Consider the following 20,123-nt stretch of genomic DNA (forward strand, 5'->3'; position numbering starts at 1 on the left):
CCCGTGTGCCTGTGAGTGTGTGTGTGTGTGTCTGTGAGAGTGTGTGCGTGTCTGCCCTTGTGTCTGTGAGTGTGTGTCTGTGAGAGTGTGTGCGTGTCTGCCCGTGTGTCTGTGAGTGTGTGTGTGTGTGTGTGTGTGTCTGTGAGAGTGTGTGCGTGTGTGTGTCTGTGAGAGTGTGTGCGTGTGTATGTGTATGTGTGTGTGTCTGCGTGTGTGTGTGTGTGTGTGTGTGTCTGTGAGAGTGTGTGCGTGTCTGCCCGTGTGTCTGTGAGTGTGTGTGTGTGTGTGTGTCTGTGAGAGTGTGTCTGTGAGTGTGTGTGTGTGTGTCTGTGAGTGTGTGTGTGTCTGTGAGAGTGTGTGCGTGTCTGCCCGTGTGTCTGTGAGTGTGTGTGTGTGTCTGTGAGAGTGTGTGCGCGTGTGTGTGTGTCTGCCCGTGTGTGTGTGAGAAAGTGACAGTTGAGATTCAAATTCATGAACATTCCGTCATTGTAAGTCTATGGGATTTTTTTTGTCTGCTTTTTCATCCGCTGTGTGAACATCGTAGGTCCGATCACTTAGAAAAGATACAGCACTCCTCTCCTCAATGAGCCGGTTGATTTAACACCTCATTCATGGGTCTGTGACAAACAGTGAATGAACTTAACTCATCTTTAGTTGTTCTCTTTCTCTCTGCAGGCTGAGTAACTGCAGTATTGGAGAGAAAGGCTGTGCTGCTCTGAGTTCAGCTCTGAGATCAAACCCCTCACACCTGACTGAACTGGATCTGAGTGATAATAAACCAGGAGACTCAGGAGTGAAGCTGCTCTCTGCTCTACTGGAGGATCCACGCTGTAAACTACAGAAACTACAGTAAGTGTCATTATATTATTAAACACAAAAACTGTGTGAAAATACTGCCAAACAAAAACATTTAGTGTTAAAGGGATAGTTCACCCAAAAATTAAAACTCTGTCGTCACTTTAATTATCTTCAAATAATTTCAAAACAGCATGACTGTCTTCTCTGAACATAAGAGAAGATATTTAGAGAAATGTTTTTTATCCACACAATGGAAAGCAATAATACCCAAACTTTGGTTACACTGTAAAAAATTTCAGGCCTCCTCAACTCTCCAACAAATTTTCTAGTGACTGATTACATCTACATTTCTCCATCGGCCCAACTGGATTTCTGTTAACTGAATTTGATCAATTGTGGCAACAGTCTGTTATCTGTTGAAATTAAACAACTGCTAACTGTCCAAAAATTAACCCTCTGGGGTCTGAGGTCATTTTGGGACCCTTGAGATGTTGACATGCCCTGATATTTGTGCTTATTTCAGCTTCTTATAACATACTATTGACCGACAGGTAATTTTTTTTGTATTCAGCACAAACTGTGCTACAATATTATGTGACCAATATGGATGTATATGTCTGCATTTCTTAGAAAAAAAATATTATGCGTGGTTTGTAAGTTTTGGAAAAATAAATGTAGCTGAAATAAGGCCATAAAAGCCACACTAAATGGTCCTGAATAAGACTTTTGTGTAATCATTCTTGTAGGCTAGAATATTTACTTCACAATTATGTGAAAATCATTCTGCTTACTCATTCACAGAAAACAATATATTGATTTAAATTTTTAAAGACATGTTTTGTGATTGAAAGCCAATATGCGAGGGAGTGGTAATGGTCTTGAATATTAAGTGATTTCACCTGAGAGACAAAGGGCCCTCCCCTAAAGCTGCTAATGGCCCATCAGTGTGACTGTCACTTTGAGGCAAGGTGAAATGCTGTGAGGCAACCTGAAGAAACAATTTCAGAGGGCTCCAAGATTTTAATCTATTTTATTGTAATTGCTCTATGTTTAGGAACTAAATGTCTTGCATAGTATAAGTCAACTGACATACTTTACAAAATTAAGAAGTTTTAAGAAGGGGTACAGAAGACTGTGCTAAAGAGACATTCAAGGCAAAACAGTGCAAACCGGGACAATGCAAGAAGTAGTAATTGTGTCCAGTATACATAAGGACATATATAAGGAAAGATGAGAGCATTACAAAAGGCAGATGGTTTGTTAGGCCCACTCACCCACCTATGTGTAACCTACTCACTCACATGGTATTGCACATAAATACATGTTGTTTCATGTGTAAATCCAAGTATATGTTCTAAGTTTTATGTAGTGTTACAAAAGACAGTGCAAAAGAGACATATATAGACTCATGGGAGAATGCGAGTCAGCAGACGTCAGTTGAGCTCCAGTTTCCCGTGCCGGCCGGAATCACAGAGTCTGTGGAATCATATCAACATCCGTCTCTGTTTTCCATGACAGAGTGGACTGCCTGGAGATTACTTGCTTGTTTGCCTTGGCTCTCTTCGAAACAGGTGCTTGAATATTTTCCTTGGCAAATCTGTAAAAAAAAAAAAAAAAAAAAGGAAGTTAGTAGTAATATATTATCACAACAGTTTGTGTAGTGTCACACAAGTACATGTTTACGATGTAAACTCAATTACATCTGTAAAATATCATGTCTGTGCACTTACTCAGTATGATTCTCGATCGCACTGAAACCTGAACGACACCTGCGTTTCCCTTTGCGAGGTGCTGATGCAGGTGAGCATGATGCAGCCACATGCCTAAAAAAATAAAATAAAAAGTTAGCAAAATCCAAAGCAAACCGATGGCCAACTGATGGATACAATGTGTGTCTATATCTGCTGATGGCCAATTACACGGACAAATATCTGTTGATGGGCTGTAAACCACGCGTATTTACAGCTTTTCAAACATTTACACCCGAGAAATTTGCGAACGCCAGCCACCGGACATATACTAGCACGTAGAAAACATTTACACCTAAGAACAGATATTTGTAAACAAGTTATGTTGAAACTACCCCACACTGAGCGAAATGCATTAGAAACAACACAAAGATATTCAGAGCAGATATTCCACAACATCTATACATTAGGCACGATAGTATTGTAGCATGACAGTGTTATAAGCTAGCCCAAACTGAACGGAATATATTACAAATTCATTTAGAGTATCACATATTACAAACCCAGAAAAGTGCTTATATAGATTCAATTATTCATATTAATTATTTAACCTTACTTTAAAGCGATAGTTCACCCAAAAATTAAAACTGTCTTCACTTTAATTATCTTCAAGTCATTTCCAAACAGTGTGACTTTATTCTGTGAAACATAAGAGAAGATATTTAGAGAAATGTTGTTGTCCACACAATAGAAAGCATTGATACCAAAACTTTGGTTGTCAACAATGTTCAAAATATGATCTATTGTGTTTGACAGAAGAAAGAAGGTCATACAGGTTAGGAACAACATGCAGGGAAGTACATTATGACACTTTATATTTTTGGGTGAGCGTTTAAGAATCAAAATGTAAATGATCAAACACAATGATTATACTGAATGTGCTCAAGACTAATGTACCGTATTTTCCGCACTATAAGGCGCACTTAAAAGCCTTTAATTTTCTCAAAAAACGACAGTGCGCCTTATAATCCGGAGCGCCTTATATATCCTTTTCACACGCGAGTTTAAAATATTCTAGCTGAGCCCCCAGCGTGAGTTTTTTTCAGGCGACCGTTATTTTAGAATGTATAGCCTTATTGTTTCCATGGCGACGCGTCGTGCTTGTCATGTGACACACCGCAGCAACAATAGCGCTGTATGACACATGGATCGCTTTTACTTCGTTTTTTCCTTTTTTTATTATTAATATTCACAAACATACTCACAATATTATGAAATATCTGATATTCCGATTCTCAAATATGTGCAAGTAAATTTATTTGGTAGTTTAAATACTTTTATAATCACTGTTAGTTGATCTATACCGGGTGATGGGCGCTGCCATGTTTGTTCGCGCTGAATCTGAGCTGTGGGAATAAGACCATGTAAATTCATCCTCTCTTCCCGAAAAACCTTAAAGTAAGTCTCCGGTTAAACTGGGAGAAGAGCAGAGTAAACTTTAAAGTTATCTACACAATCTGTATATGATATCAATAAAACATGTTGTCAGATTATATTTGTAACGATCATTATTGCTGCTTCTATAGACATCAGCGTGTATTTTACAAACTATAAATGTATGGTTTTGCTAGTACTTATGTGTTTTTAAATGTCTGAAACCTAAAATAAGCATTATATGGTTGAAAACACTGAATATTTGTGATAATATGACAAGCGCTCGGCAGATTTTAATTCAGCAGTTGATGACGTGACTCACTGAAGGTTCTAATCACACCGGTGTGATCGTTAATCGTTATTGTTAATATGCACATCAATGTTTGAACAGCGTTACCATGGGAGTGAACGGAGTTGTCAGAACGCTTAATACAGTTTGACTTTATCTGACCGTTTTGTTGACATTCCCTTTAGCACAGCTCCATCTAGTGGATGCATAACGCAAACCCAGTCAAACGTTTGACTGCAGTATCTTCTGTTCTATGCGCCTTATAATCCGGTGCGCCCTATATATGAAAACAGTTCTAAAATAGGCCATTCATTGAAGGTGCGCCTTATAATCCGGTGCGCCTTATATATGAAAACAGTTCTAAAATAGGCCATTCATTGAAGGTGCGCCTTATAATCCGGTGCGCCTTATATATGAAAACAGTTCTAAAATAGGCCATTCATTGAAGGTGCGCCTTATAATCCGGTGCGCCTTATATATGAAAACAGTTCTAAAATAGGCCATTCATTGAAGGTGCGCCTTATAATCCGGTGCGCCTTATATATGAAAACAGTTCTAAAATAGGCCATTCATTGAAGGTGCGCCTTATAATCCGGTGCGCCTTATAGTGCGGAAAATACGGTATGTTTGTATAAACCAGGGCAGGGGTGCCCAACAGGTCGATCTCGAAGGCAATGCTGGTAGATCACGCTTTAGGTCAGTGGTTCTCAGCCGGGGGCGCGAGATAACTTAAAACTAAAATATAATATATTCACTAATGTTATGACTAATATGTTAAATAATGTAAATATATATATATAAATAAAAGCACCACCTCTCTATGTATTCTGTGATATTCTGTGTTTCGGAGCAGCAGACCGTTTCTCATCTGTGTGAAATACAGACTGAACGGCTCAAAACCTCTGTATGAGCATATGATCCACAATACAGCTCTCAGCTGGATAAAAGAAGCCAGGGTCACACTATATGAGCATACAGTACTCTGTATGAGCATAAGTATCAGCCAAAATGATCAAACACAATGATTATACTGAATGTGCTCAAGACTAATGTATGTTTATCTCGGCTGGATAAAAGAAGCCAGGGTCACACTAGTAGCCTAAAGTTTTGATGGATGATGATTGTCATCAAGGTAAAGATGATTACAGTCACATACAGGATGGTGCATTAGGTGTGTGTTGTGTCTGTTATTTGATGCACAAACGAACCGTGTGTATTTGTGCTCTCGGTGCACTGATCACTATAATATCATATTTCTGCTTGAACACAGCTCAGGATATTCACCTAGTTGAATACACAGAGTTTTATAACGGATGCTCGCGTGTTTTGGAGAAGTTTGTGAGGATCAGTGGTGTTCATGTACATACGGGCACGACACGGCTCAGTTCGGCTCGTTTTGTGTTTGCACTGCAGTTTAGTACCGCTTTAGAGTGGACGGGATTATTCACGTGTCGTTATAGTTGCACCACCTCTACTGCCGTGACTCCTGAAAAACGTTTTAATTCTGCGTCTCTCCATCACGCTCTCGCTGGATCCGCTCCTCGGCTATCAACGAGAGGAACATCTGTACTTCCTCAACAGACAACGAAACAGACATTTTTTGGTTGTTTAAAAGAGGTGTTCATTCAAAACAATTGTGTTCGATCCTTCACTGGCTGTGCTGATTTAAATCAGTGACAATTTTCTCCGGCCAATCAGTGATCAGCAGAGTTTAAACGTCATGTTTTGGTAACGGTACGGCTCGCTTGGAACCTCAGCCGAGGTGGTACTAAAATAAGTACCAGGTACTGTGTGATTGTGTGTGTGTGTGTGTGTGTGTATGTGTGTGTGTGTGTATGTGTGTGAGTGCATGTGTGTGTGTGTGTGTGATTGTGTGTGCATTTATGGGGTGTGATAACTGCAGTTTTTTTCTACTCTCTAAGCAAACTGACAGGAGAATTAAGGTGCATACGCTCGCCAGCCGTTTGGCAAAAATCCCATAGTATTCAGGCGTTTGTTTGTTTTTCTTTAATTAATGGAATGCATAAATACAGAGTTGACATTTAAAGAATGATTGTACATAATATACAAAGTATCATGAATATACATTGTCAACTGAAATCAAGTACTAAAGATTACAAGAGAAAAAGTAGAGAAACAAATGAAGATTCAGGCGTCAGACGTAATATTTGACACGTTAGCCGTCACGGTCACGTCTCGGAGCTGCGCTCAAACTGCGCGGTGGTGACGTAGCAAAGAAAGGATTTTTACTTTGCGTCTAGAAAGTACTTGTGGATTAACGCCTGGATAACATACGTGTGAATAAGTACATTGATAATCATTTGTCTTTCTCCTATTTTGCCCCAAGGAAGGCTTTAAGATGGTTATGATCATGATAACAGTACCTGAATTACATATCTTTTTAATGATCAAATTAAATTTTACTAATCAAAGTATGTCTAATTAATTAAAATCATGAAACTTAAACAATTTAACATCAATTTATTTAGCAAAAAATACATGTTTAGGGCCCAATTAAATGTTTTATTTTTTCCAAACTTATGTTTTATTGTCTAATTATTTAAAAGTATAAAAACAAGTTTAATTTATTCTAACATTTATATTTTTTTTCCTCAGAAACTCTGTGTTGTGTATTTACATTTATTAAGGCATAAAACATTCATTTTATCTTTTAATTAATGAAAATGAAAATAAAATCTTATTTTTTGGAAAATAAAGGGGATTTAATATTAAAATTAAAACATTGAAGAAATATGATTATTATTATAGTATGATTATTCCTTTAAAAATAAGGTTTTAATAATTTTAGTAGTAGTAGCCTATTACTGAACAATAGTAATATATTTCTGCCGCAATGTCTTCAAGTGAAACCAAACTTTTATTTTGACGGGTTGCCATGAATACTTTTACATTTCTATGTGTTTATGATATGAGGTAGAAAATTTAGAAATTATTTATTTAGTTTCTTTTCTTTCTCTTTCTTTAAGTAGACTCATTGAGATATAGGCTATTCTAATAATAATAATAATAATAATAAGATGATATGAGGTAGGGGTGGAACGGTTCGTGGACGGCACGCGCTAGGACCGCGGTTCAACTTAAATCTGGCAACGCATCTGTAATATGGTTTGTTATAAATAACACGTAAAACAAACAAGTCTATGGGATTTTGTTGTCTGCTTTTTTGTCCGCTGTGTGAACATCGTAGGTCCGATCACTTAGAAAAGATACAGCACTCCTCTCCTCAATGAGCCGGTTGATTTGACACCTCATTCATGGGTCTGTGACAAACAGTGAATGAACTTAACTCATCTTTAGTTTTTCTCTTTCTCTCTGCAGGCTGAGTTACTGCAGTATTGGAGAGAAAGGCTGTGCTGCTCTGAGTTCAGCTCTGAGATCAAACCCCTCACACCTGACTGAACTGGATCTGAACTATAATAAACCAGGAGACTCAGGAGTGAAGCTGCTCTCTGCTCTACTGGAGGATCCACGCTGTAAACTACAGAAACTACAGTAAGTGTTATTATATTATTAAACACAAAAACTGTGTGAAAATACTGCCAAACAAAAACATTTCATGTTTTAAGGGACAGTTCACCCAAAAATTAAAACTCTGTCGTCACTTTAATTATCTTCAAATAATTTCAAAACAGCATGACTGCCTTCTCTGAACATAAGAGAAGATATTTAGAGAAATGTTTTTTATCCACACAATGGAAAGCAATAATACCCAAACTTTGGTTACACTGTAAAAAATTTCAGACCTCCTCAACTCTCCAACAAATTTTCTAGTGACTGATTACATCTACATTTTTCCATTGAACCAATTGTATTTCTGCTAACTGAATTTGATCAATTGTGGCAACAGTCTGTTATCTGTTGAAATCAAACAACTGCTAACTGTCCAAAAATTAAACATACAGATCCAAAGTTATCCAATCCATGATTTACATGTTCTCTGTGGCACCAAGTCTTGTGTAATTGAATCAGTTGAAGAGTATTAAACTGTCCCAACACAGGCATAATCTCTCCTGTGTATGTTTTCAACATGACTCTAGTGTCCTCCAGTGGCTCTGTAGAGAACGCAGCCTGGAAATGTTTCTCAGATACAGTTTCTTACAATCATGTTTGCACTAATAATAGAACCCTCATGTCATTTTTCAAAACTCTAGACACAAAACTCAAAACAGTCATTATTTGTAACACAGGCTATCCAATGCTCAAAACTCTGCATGTTGCATTCATATCTTTAAAGAAGCCTTGCATTTGCAGAAGCATTGGTTCAAAATACAAATTTATGAAATATCATAAGAACATTACTTTAGATCCCCCACTCACAAGATACCCATAGTTTCACTGTTTAGTTGTTAGTACAATCATTAAATATAGTTGTTCAAAACACATGATGCAACTTTCATTATGATTCTACACATTCATACATCATTGAGAAAAGTACAGACACTAGAATCATTAAAATTTGAAAATTATTGATGAAATAATCAACACAACAGGTTTTTCAAAAAACTTTCAATAAGAAAAAAAAAAGATAAGAAAAAACGACTTTAGGCCTACAGTAAAATGTCAACTGGAGTGTCCCTCACTGCACTTCTATGTTTTTATCAACCCTGTCTTGTGAGTTTGGCCACAGGTTCTCATCCACATCATAATGGATGTTTTCATCTTGGAAAAAATCTTCTGGTATGGCAAATACAGGCCTGACATCTGTCACGTTCCCTCTCGGGACACAAGGAGCGAGGAGACGTAGGAGTTCCAATAATCACATTTATTTGGAGAGACACACAAGGAGACGAGGAGCTTGGGGAGAGACGAACATCAATGACGTTTATGACGATAGACCGGAACCAGGGGCTAGGGAACACAGGGCTTATAAACACTAGGAAAACGAGGAACAGGTGTGGACTAATCAAACACAGGGCTAGGGACTAATTAAACTAATGAAGACAAACGAGGACAGGAACAGGAAGGCCAAATATGGGCACGGGAGGAGGGGAAACACAAGACAAGGACTGACATTACGCCCCCCTCCGGAAGGCGTGTCCTCACGCCTAACACCATCCAATGGGGAGGGGGGGTGGGCGCTCTGGAGGCCTCCAGGGCGGTGCCCGTTCCAGGGGCCATGGCGGGTCAGGAGACTCGGGAGGCCATGGCGGGTCAGGAGACTCGGGAGGCCAGGGCGGGTCAGGAGACTCGGGAGGCCAGGGCGGGTCAGGAGACTCGGGAGGCCAGGGCGGGTCAGGGGATTCGGGAGGCCATGGCGGATCTGGAGACTCGGGAAGCCACGGCCTTTTTTTTTCGGGTCGTGTGGCCTTGGCCCTTGGCCCGGCCACACAGGCTGTGACCCTCTTACCCCCCCCCAAAATTTTCTTGGGGAAGCTCCCCCCTGGGAGCCACAGAGAAGCGGACTCTGTCGGGCGCTCTTGCAGCGCGGACTCTGTCGGGCGCTCTTGCAGCGCGGACTCTGTCGGGCGCTCTTGCAGCGCGGACTCTGTCGGGCGCTCTTGCAGCGCGGACTCTGTCGGGCGCTCTTGCAGCGCGGACTCTGTCGGGCGCTCTTGCAGCGCGGACTCTGTCGGGCGCTCTTGCAGCGCGGGGCTGGATGGAACCAGCGGAAACGCAGGAGGGCACGCAGGAGGGCACGTGCGTGGAGCCGGCACGGGAGGGCACGTGCGAGGAGCCGGCACGGGAGGGCACGTGCGAGGAGCCGGCACTGGGGGGCGCTCGGGAAGCGCGGACACTTGGGGGCGCTCTGGAAGCGCGGGGCTGGATGGAACCAGCGGAAACGCAGGAGGGCACGTGCGTGGAGCCGGCACGGGAGGGCACGTGCGAGGAGCCGGCACGGGAGGGCACGTGCGAGGAGCCGGCACGGGAGGGCACGTGCGTGGAGCCGGCACTGGAGGGCACGTGCGTGGAGCCGGCACTGGGGGGCGCTCGGGAAGCGCGGACACTTGGGGGCGCTCTGGAAGCGCGGGGCTGGACGGAACCAGCGGGAACTCAGGAGGGCTGGACGGAACCAGCGGGAACTCAGGAGGGCTGGACGGAACCAGCGGGAACTCAGGAGGGCTGGACGGAACCAGCGGGAACTCAGGAGGGCTGGACGGAACCAGCGGGAACTCAGGAGGGCGCTCTTGAAGCGCCGGGTTGCGCGGGTGCTCTGGGCTGAGGACAGCAGCAGTGCTGGGAAGAGTTGGGTGGCCGGAACATTTGGCAGGGCATGTGGAGGGTCCTGGCGAGCGGTGAGCTGGTGAGGCCGGGTTGTTCTCGGGTTGGGTTGGACGAAGATCAGTTTGACATTCTTCGACTTCGAAATCAATGCCATGTACATTGAGGACATAATTTATCAGCCCGATAAGAGAAAAACTGGACGTGGGGATATCGCAGCTGATGACATCCTTGTCCAACCCAAACCGAAAACACACACCGAGTGAGGCGTCAATCCAGCTCACCTCGTTGGAAAGCTCAAGGAACTCCTCAACATACTCTACCAACTCCCGACCATCCTGCCGCAGACACCAAAGCCTGTCTTCAGCCATAGTGTTGTTGTCGGTCCGGTCTTCTGTCACGTTCCCTCTCGGGACACAAGGAGCGAGGAGACGTAGGAGTTCCAATAATCACATTTATTTGGAGAGACACACAAGGAGACGGGGAGCTTGGGGAGAGACGAACATCAATGACGTTTATGACGATAGACCGGAACCAGGGGCTAGGGAACACAGGGCTTATAAACACTAGGAAAACGAGGAACAGGTGTGGACTAATCAAACACAGGGCTAGGGACTAATTAAACTAATGAAGACAAACGAGGACAGGAACAGGAAGGCCAAATATGGGCACGGGAGGAGGGGAAACACAAGACAAGGACTGACAACATCGGTCTCCTTTGATATCATTGCACATATCATCTTTGGCTTGGAGAAGAGGGACTTGTTTGTGAGGTCTATTGTGAACCTTTGACCTCCATGTGGAGAAAAACTCCTCAGTCGGGTTACAGTAAGGAAAGGGGAATATGGGGTAAATACAAGCTGATAAACTGTGCATGGGCCTGAAACCATGATTGCTCTCAGTGCCGCCGCTAGGAGTTTTGGGCCCATTGCACTGATTTTGCTTTGGGTCCCCTCAAAATCACATTCAGTGTGGGGTGGTTAGGCCGCCAGCGAACATCGGTCTGGGCCCGTCTCAACCGCTGGGCTCTCAACCTTTCATCCATGTCATGGCCTGCCTCATCCAAAAATATGAATGGTTTTCATCAGCTTCCAGCTCTATCAACCTCTAAAAAGACTAGGAAAAATAAATACTGATAACAATGATATAGATTTTTTGGGATTTCTTTTCTCCCAGCAACAGGCATCTTGAAACTGATCATACCTGAACATACTCAGTCCTCAGTTGCTTCACTTTCGTAATGTTGTTCATAATTGCACTTTGAGCAGCTGTATCAGTTGATGGTTAGATCATTGCAATGAAATGAATAAACACTCAATTCAGATGTAATGTGCGAGTTGTACTATGCGAGAAATAGTAATACTTTAATGTTAAGTTGTGTCAATTTGAACCTGTGATTTTAGTTCAATGAACAAAAGATCTTTGGCTCGTGTATTTTATCCAAGCATTTGTAAAAAGTGTTGTGTTTTGAAAAATGTGCATTTTGATCATCGGTTGTGAATTGTGTCTAGAGTTTTGAAAAATGACATGAAGGTTCTGTTATTAGTGCAAAAATTATTGTAAAAAACTGTAAGATACTCACGGCTGCGCCGGCATTCATTTCCATCATAATTTCCTTGCCATTTACATTAAATGTCTCTGTGAATTACTTTTTGCTGTTTTAATATGCGGCTTAATATTTACAAATACTAGTGTGTGTGTGTGTGTGTGTGCGCGCGCGCCTGTGTGTGTGTGTGTGTGTGTGTGCCTGTGTCTGTGTGTGCCTGTGTCTCTGTGTGAGAGAGTGTGTGTGTGAGAGAGAGTGTGTGAGAGAGAGTGTGTGTGAGAGAGTGTGTGTGAGAGAGAGTGTGTGAGAGAGAGTGTGTGTGACTGAGAGAGAGTGTGTGAGAGAGAGTGTGTGTGAGAGTGTGTGTGACTGAGAGAGAGTGTGTGAGAGAGTGTGTGTGTGAGAGAGTGTGTGTGAGAGAGAGTGTGTGTGAGAGTGTGTGTGACTGAGAGAGAGTGTGTGAGAGAGAGTGTGTGTGACTGAGAGAGAGTGTGTGAGTGTGTCTGTGTGTGTGTGTGTGTGTGCGTGCCTGTCTGTGTGAGTGTGTGAAAGTTACAGTTGAGATTCAAATTCATGAACATTCCGTCATTGTAAGTCTATGGGATTTTTTTCCCTGATTTTTTTTGTCCGCTGTGTGAACATCGTAGGTCCGATTACTTAGAAAAGATACAGCACTCCTCTCCTCAATGATCCGGTTGATTTGACACCTCAATCATGAACTGAACAGACAGATTCCTCTTTATTAATCACTTCCCAAGTCTAGAGAAATAAATCATAAGACAAACTAGCGTTAGCATAAATCTGTTGTATTTTCCTCTTGTTACGGTTTGCTGCAGGAGTTATAGCAATGTGTTGTGAATCTAAAGGAACAAAATATGTTATTAGACACAGGCTAATAAACAGGCTATTAAGCACAATATATATATATATATATATATATATATATATATATATATATATATATATATATATATATATATATATATATATTGTGGTTAACCTTGCATCCTCTGAGTAATTTTTTTTTTTTTTTTTTTTTTTTTTTTTGAATGAATAATTGAAAATATAGGATGAATAATTGAAAATATAGGATGTACAGAATAATCAAATATCTCCATTTAAACTAACCAATATCTGTGATTAGTTACTAATTAGAAACACATTCTAAATTTAATGATCACTTGCAAATTGGAGTTAGATTAAAGCACGAGTAGTAGTCCTTCACACATTATACCTTCATCCACGCCGCTGGATTTCATCATTGAGCCGATTAGTGATCCTTACAAGACTTATATATCATAGTTACACTATAATGTTACTCTTATTTTAACATTATCACCTGTATAGTACTACAAACGGTTTGAGGAGTGAAAACGATGAACTAGTTCAGCATCACAATCAGGAATCATGTAGAGTGAGTTAAATTAATGTCTCAGCTGCTGGCAAGATAAAATCTCTATAGCACCGATCCTGGTGTGAGAGAGAAAAGCAGAGCTCATACAAACACACTCTCACCCTAAAGCTGAAACACAATCCCAGAGATCATTCATGTTCTTCACTCTCTGCAGGCTGTATAACTGCAGTATTGGAGAGGAAGGCTGTGCTGCTCTGAGTTCAGCTCTGAGATCAAACCCCTCACACCTGACTGAACTGGATCTGAGCTGTAATAATCCAGGAGACTCAGGAGTGAAGCTGCTCTCTGCTCTACTGGAGGATCCACGCTGTAAACTACAGAAACTACAGTAAGTGTTATTATATTATTAAACACAAAAACTGTCTGAAAATACTGCCAAACAAAAACATTTCATGTTAAAGCGATAGTTCACCCATAAATTAAAACTCTGTCGTCACTTTAATTATCTTCAAATAATTTCAAAACAGCATGACTGTCTTCTCTGAACATAAGAGAAGATATTTAGAGAAATGTTTTTGTCCACACAATGGAAAGCAATAATACCCAAACTTTGGTTACACTGTAAAAAATTGCAGGCCTCCTCAACTCTCCAACAAATTTTCTAGTGACTGATTACATCTACATTTCTCCATCGGCCCAACTGGATTTCTGCTAACTGAATTTGATCAATTGTGGCAACAGTCTGTTATCTGTTGAAATTAAACAACTGCTAACTGTCCAAAAATTAACCCTCTGGGGTCTGAGGTCATTTTGGGACCCTTGAGATGTTTTGACATGCCCTGATATTTGTGCTTATTTCAGCTTCTTATAACATACTATTGATCAACATGTAATTTTTTTTGTATTCAGCACAAACTGTGCTACAATATTATGTGACCAAGATGGATGTACATGTCTGCATTTCTTAGAAAAAAAATATTATGCGTGGTTTGTAAGTTTTGGAAAAATAAATGTAGCTGAAATAAGGCCATAAAAGCCACACTAAATGGTCCTGAATAAGACTTTTGTGTAATCATTCTTGTAGGTTAGAATATTTACTTCACAATTATGTGAAAATTATTCTGCTTACTCATTCACAGAAAACAATATATTGATTTAAATGTTTAAAGACATGTTTTGTGATTGAAAGCCAATATGCGAGGGAGTGGTAATGGTCTTGAATATTAAGTGATTTCACCTGAGAGACAAAGGGCCCTCCCCTAAAGCTGCTAATGGCCCATCAGTGTGACTGTCACTTTGAGGCAAGGTGAAATGCTGTGAGGCAACCTGAAGAAACAATTTCAGAGGGCTCCAAGATTTTAGTCTATTTTATTGTAATTGCTCTATGTTTAGGAACTAAATGTCTCGCATAGTATAAGTCAACTGACATACTTTACAAAATTAAGAAGTTTTAAGAAGGGGTACAGAAGACTGTGCTAAAGAGACATTCAAGGCAAAACAGTGCAAACCGGGACAATGCAAGAAGAAGTAATTGTGTCCAGTATACATAAGGACATATATAAGGAAAGATGAGAGCATTACAAAAGGCAGATGGTTTGTTAGGCCCACTCACCCACCTATGTGTAACCTACTCACTCACATGGTATTGCACATAAATACATGTTGTTTCATGTGTAAATCCAAGTATATGTTCTAAGTTTTATGTAGTGTTACAAAAGACAGTGCAAAAGAGACATATATAGACTCATGGGAGAATGCGAGTCAGCAGACGTCAGTTGAGCTCCAGTTTCCCGTGCCGGCCGGAATCGCAGAGTCTGTGGAATCATATCAACATCCGTCTCTGTTTTCCATGACAGAGTGGACTGCCTGGAGATTACTTGCTTGTTTGCCTTGGCTCTCTTCGAAACAGGTGCTTGAATATTTTCCTTGGCAAATCTGTAAAAAAAAAAAAAAAAAAAAAGGAAGTTAGTAGTAATATATTATCACAACAGTTTGTGTAGTGTCACACAAGTACATGTTTACGATGTAAACTCAATTACATCTGTAAAATATCATGTCTGTGCACTTACTCAGTATGATTCTCGATCGCACTGAAACCTGAACGACACCTGCGTTTCCCTTTGCGAGGTGCTGATGCAGGTGAGCATGATGCAGCCACATGCCTAAAAAAAGTTAGCAAAATCCAAAGCAAACCGATGGCCAACTGATGGATACAATGTGTGTCTATATCTGCTGATGGCCAATTACACGGACAAATATCTGTTGATGGGCTGTAAACCACGCGTATTTACAGCTTTTCAAACATTTACACCCGGGAAATTTGCGAACGCCAGCCACCGGACATATACTAGCACGTAGAAAACATTTACACCTAAGAACAGATATTTGTAAACAAGTTATGTTGAAACTACCCCACACTGAGCGAAATGCATTAGAAACAACACAAAGATATTCAGAGCAGATATTCCACAACATCTATACATTAGGCACGATAGTATTGTAGCATGACAGTGTTATAAGCTAGCCCAAACTGAACAGAATATATTACAAATTCATTTAGAGTATCACATATTACAAACCCAGAAAAGTGCTTATATAGATTCAATTATTAATATTAATTATTTAACCTTACTTTAAAGCGATAGTTCACCCAAAAATTAAAACTGTCTTCACTTTAATTATCTTCAAGTCATTTCCAAACAGTGTGACTTTATTCTGTGAAACATAAGAGAAGATATTTAGAGAAATGTTTTTGTCCACACAATAGAAAGCATTGATACCCAAACTTTGGTTGTCAACAATGTCCAAAATATGATCTATTGTGTTTGACAGAAGAAAGAAGGTCATACAGGTCAGGAACAACATGCAGGGAAGTACATTATGACACTTTATATTTTTGGGTGAGCGTTTAAGAATCAAAATGTAAATGATCAAACACAATGATTATACTGAATGTGCTCAAGACTAATGTATGTTTGTATAAACCAGGGGTGCCCAACAGGTCGATCGTGAAGGCAATGCTGGTAGATCACGCTTTAGGTCAGTGGTTCTCAGCCGGGGGGCGCGAGATAACTTAAAACTAAAATATAATATATTCACTAATGTTATGACTAATATGTTAAATAATGTAAATATATATATATATATAAATAAAAGCACCACCTCTCTAGGTATTCTGTGATATTCTGTGTTTCGGAGCAGCAGACCGTTTCTCATCTGTGTGAAATACAGACTGAACGGCTCAAAACCTCTGGATGAGCAGATGATACACAATACAGCTCTCGGCTGGATAAAAGAAGCCAGGGTCACACTATATGAGCATACAGTACTCTGTATGAGCATAAGTATCAGCCAAAATGATCAAACACAATGATTATACTGAATGTGCTCAAGACTAATGTATGTTTATCTCGGCTGGATAAAAGAAGCCAGGGTCACACTAGTAGCCTAAAGTTTTGATGGATGATGATTGTCATCAAGGTAAAGATGATTACAGTCACATACAGGATGGTGCATTAGGTGTGTGTTGTGTCTGTTATTTGATGCACAAACGAACCGTGTGTATTTGTGCTCTCGGTGCACTGATCACTATAATATCATATTTCTGCTTGAACACAGCTCAGGATATTCACCTAGTTGAATACACAGAGTTTTATAACGGATGCTCGTGTGTTTTGGAGAAGTTTGTGAGGATCAGTGGTGTTCATGTACATACGGGCATCAGACGCTCAAACAGCTTGTTCTGACAGAGGAAATATTCACTGATGGTGTCGAGCTGCCTTCAGATCGCTGAGTTCAGAGATACATACTTTTACATACTTTGTAGATATTCTATACAACTTAAGGGACATTTTTGTGAAGTGTGTTCATGGGATGCTTAAATCGTTCTTGAATTTGCTTTGTTTAAAAAAATGACATGAAAATACGAAGGTTTTAGTGAATAGAAAAGTTTGGGCTTGCAGTATTGATTTGGAGAAGAGGGGGTCTTGGAGTAAAAAAGGTTGAGGACCACTGCTTTAGGGAAATGCAGGCATTATTGAACATTATTATTTTTTTAAATAAAAATTTAACTTAATGCAATATAAAGATACATCCCAACCAGCTTTTTTTATTTAGGCCTATTTATTTTTTTAAAGGAGATCCCCGCTCAAAAAAGTGTGGGCACCCCTGGGATATACACTTATTGTTCCTTCACATGCTATCGGAGTAATCGGGAAATTGGATGTGAACGGCCTTTCAAGTCATATTTACTGGGAAATTCAGAAATAATTTTGATTCCAGAGTTTCTGAGTTGGGCGGGTCATAATCTTTAAACATGGTGGAGGGGACAACCATTGCTGCTGTCTGTTCTCACAACAACTACATCCCTTTGTCTGGTCGCTTAAGTACTGTATTTATAGGCTAGATATGAACGATCATTCAAAGCATATTTTATGTTTTATAAGCAGTGAAATAAGCATGTATTTGACTGAAATTGTCAGAAAACTGCATGTATAGCACGGTGAATGTTTATATGATTGTCAACCAATGGGATGCTACATTTTATTATTTCTGACATTAAAGCACTTGAACACAACAAGCTCGTAATCATGACTTCATAAGTGGGAAATAGGACATTTCCGATTGCACGTGAAGGCAGCGTTATAGACCAATGAACAACAAAGTACATAAGTGTCAGACAAAATGAAACATACAGATACAGATTTTAATCTGATTTAAGAGTATTTATATCAGAGTAAACAGCACTCATAAATGCTACTGTTTCCTCTGTCAGGTTTGCACCTCTCTCTCTTAGATTCATCTTTGAGCAATTGATGTTATGTATTTATTATCTCTGACTCTGAATTGGATTCTTATTCTTTAATTATGTAATTAACATGATACATTCTTACCTGACAAATAAACTGTTATTTATTCTTCGCTCTTCTGAAATCATAATGACTAGTAGATCATGTGGAGGCTGATGTTTCCTCAAATCTGTGTCCAGGACAGAACAGACTAAAGGCTCATGGATGAATGGAGCAGTAGCACGTCATCAGAGACCTTTTGATTTCTGTCTATCACTGATTAGCAAGTTGTACTGAAGTGACCAGAACTACACTTTCTGTTCTGATCAAGCAGTAGGCGGCCGACTTAAAGGTGCAGTGTGTAGATTTTAGCAGCATGTAGCGGTTGAGTTTGTGAATGGCAAGCAACGGCTCAGTCCCCCGCTCACCGCTCCCTTTAGAGAAGCTACGGAGGCCGATAAAGGGCTAAGATGACGTAGTCTGAGACAGCAGAGAGTAGCCAGCAATGAGGTTTCTTTACAGAGGGAAATTAAGGAAGTATATTTACTTAATTATTCAACAAATCGATATGTTATTGCAAATATTATTGTTACTTCTGGGGTCGACAATATAATTGGCCCGGTGGCCCGGACGTACTTTTAAAACCGTCAGGGCCACCAGATCGCTCCAACCACTAGCCCGGTGGGGCCAGTAAAAATAATGCCTCGATTAAAAAAAGTCTAATTTCACATTAATTACCTGTGGTTCTGTGTTTTGATTTCTGTTAAATCGTCTCGGTAACCACCGCTAACACGTTACGTGATCCCGACAGTTACAGATGCAGCGGTTTATGCGCTCCGTGACGTCTGCACCGCCTTGCTCGCTCCCGCGGTTACGCGCGCAAACTGCACACTGCTGCTCAGCACCTACCTATAGCTACTATTAAGCTAGGCTACATGTTTCTGAAACCCCCATCACCCGGCCAAACGCCGGGTAAAAAAGAGAAGGCAAGGAAGAGAAAATCACCAGAGGAATTGAGGGAAAGCGAAAGGGAATACGAAAAGAAAAGGCAGAGAAAGTTTCAGCCCCAGTGGCGAGACCGCTGGAATTGGCTGGGCTTAGGGGCGTGCGATATGACGATTTTAGATCATGGACGATAAAAATGTCTCCACGATCTGCTTTTGAAGAAATATGGTAGTATCGTGCTACAGCACACATTATGTCAAATACAGTTCTGGTGCCTCCGTCTCTATGTACTGTACAACACGACATACAGCAGTAGAGTTACTCTGACAGGACACTGCACTTATTCACGATCGCAAAAGTACATTATTTGCACACAAGCCTTGCTGGTTAAATGTTTCATTCGCGCGCTGGTCTGACGTGTGCTTTTTCTGAGCACATACACCTGAAGCACGCACTAAAAAGCCTTTCTAACAGCGCCTGATTACTCAACTAACTTATTTTTTGCGCTAATACTGTCAAAACACACAAGGTTTACATACAGACTCAGTTGGTTATCTCTAAAATGAAAGTAAATAGTTAAGAGAGAAACAGATGCGTGCCTGTATATTAGATGCGTGCAGCTCTTAAAGGGACAGGACACTAAACATGCTGTCGACTGTCATTAAAGGGATAGTTCACCCTAAAATTTAATTTCTGTCATTATTTACTCAATCACATGTTGTCCCAAACCTCTATTAATTTCTTGTGCTGAACCCAGAATAAGATATTTTGAAGAATGAGGGTAACCAAACAGTTGCTGGTCCACATTGACTTTGATAGCAGGAAAGAAAAATCCTGTGGAAGTCACTGAGGACCAGCAACTGTTTGGTTTTCCACCTTCTTCAAAATAGCATTTATGTTCAGCAGAAGAAAGAAACTCATTCAGGTTTAAAACAACTTTTGAGTAAATGATGGTATAAAAATAAAACATTATGACAGAATTGACAGACAGATGACAGAATATTTATTTTTGGGGGAACTATTCATTTAACGTTAACAAAACAACAAAACACAAAGAGAAAAATCACTCACTATTCTTGACTGAAAAACTTTAGGAATCAGT

The 20,123-nt window shown here is 40.4% G+C and overlaps 1 pseudogene across 1 annotated transcript in view; it reads left to right on the top strand.

Moving 5' to 3' along the window:
- Positions 1 to 20,123, top strand: part of LOC306875291 (NACHT, LRR and PYD domains-containing protein 3-like) — an 87,123-nt pseudogene that overhangs the window by 50,274 nt on the left and 16,726 nt on the right. The window contains exons 10-12 of the transcript in view: positions 698 to 849; positions 7,549 to 7,722; positions 13,504 to 13,677. The product of the transcript in view is annotated as an NACHT, LRR and PYD domains-containing protein 3-like (transcript). The remainder of the gene's footprint in view (positions 1 to 697; positions 850 to 7,548; positions 7,723 to 13,503; positions 13,678 to 20,123) is intronic.

Source organism: Barbus barbus (genome assembly GCF_936440315.1).
Source record: "Barbus barbus genome assembly, chromosome: 9".
NCBI classification, from domain to species: Eukaryota; Metazoa; Chordata; class Actinopteri; order Cypriniformes; family Cyprinidae; genus Barbus; species Barbus barbus.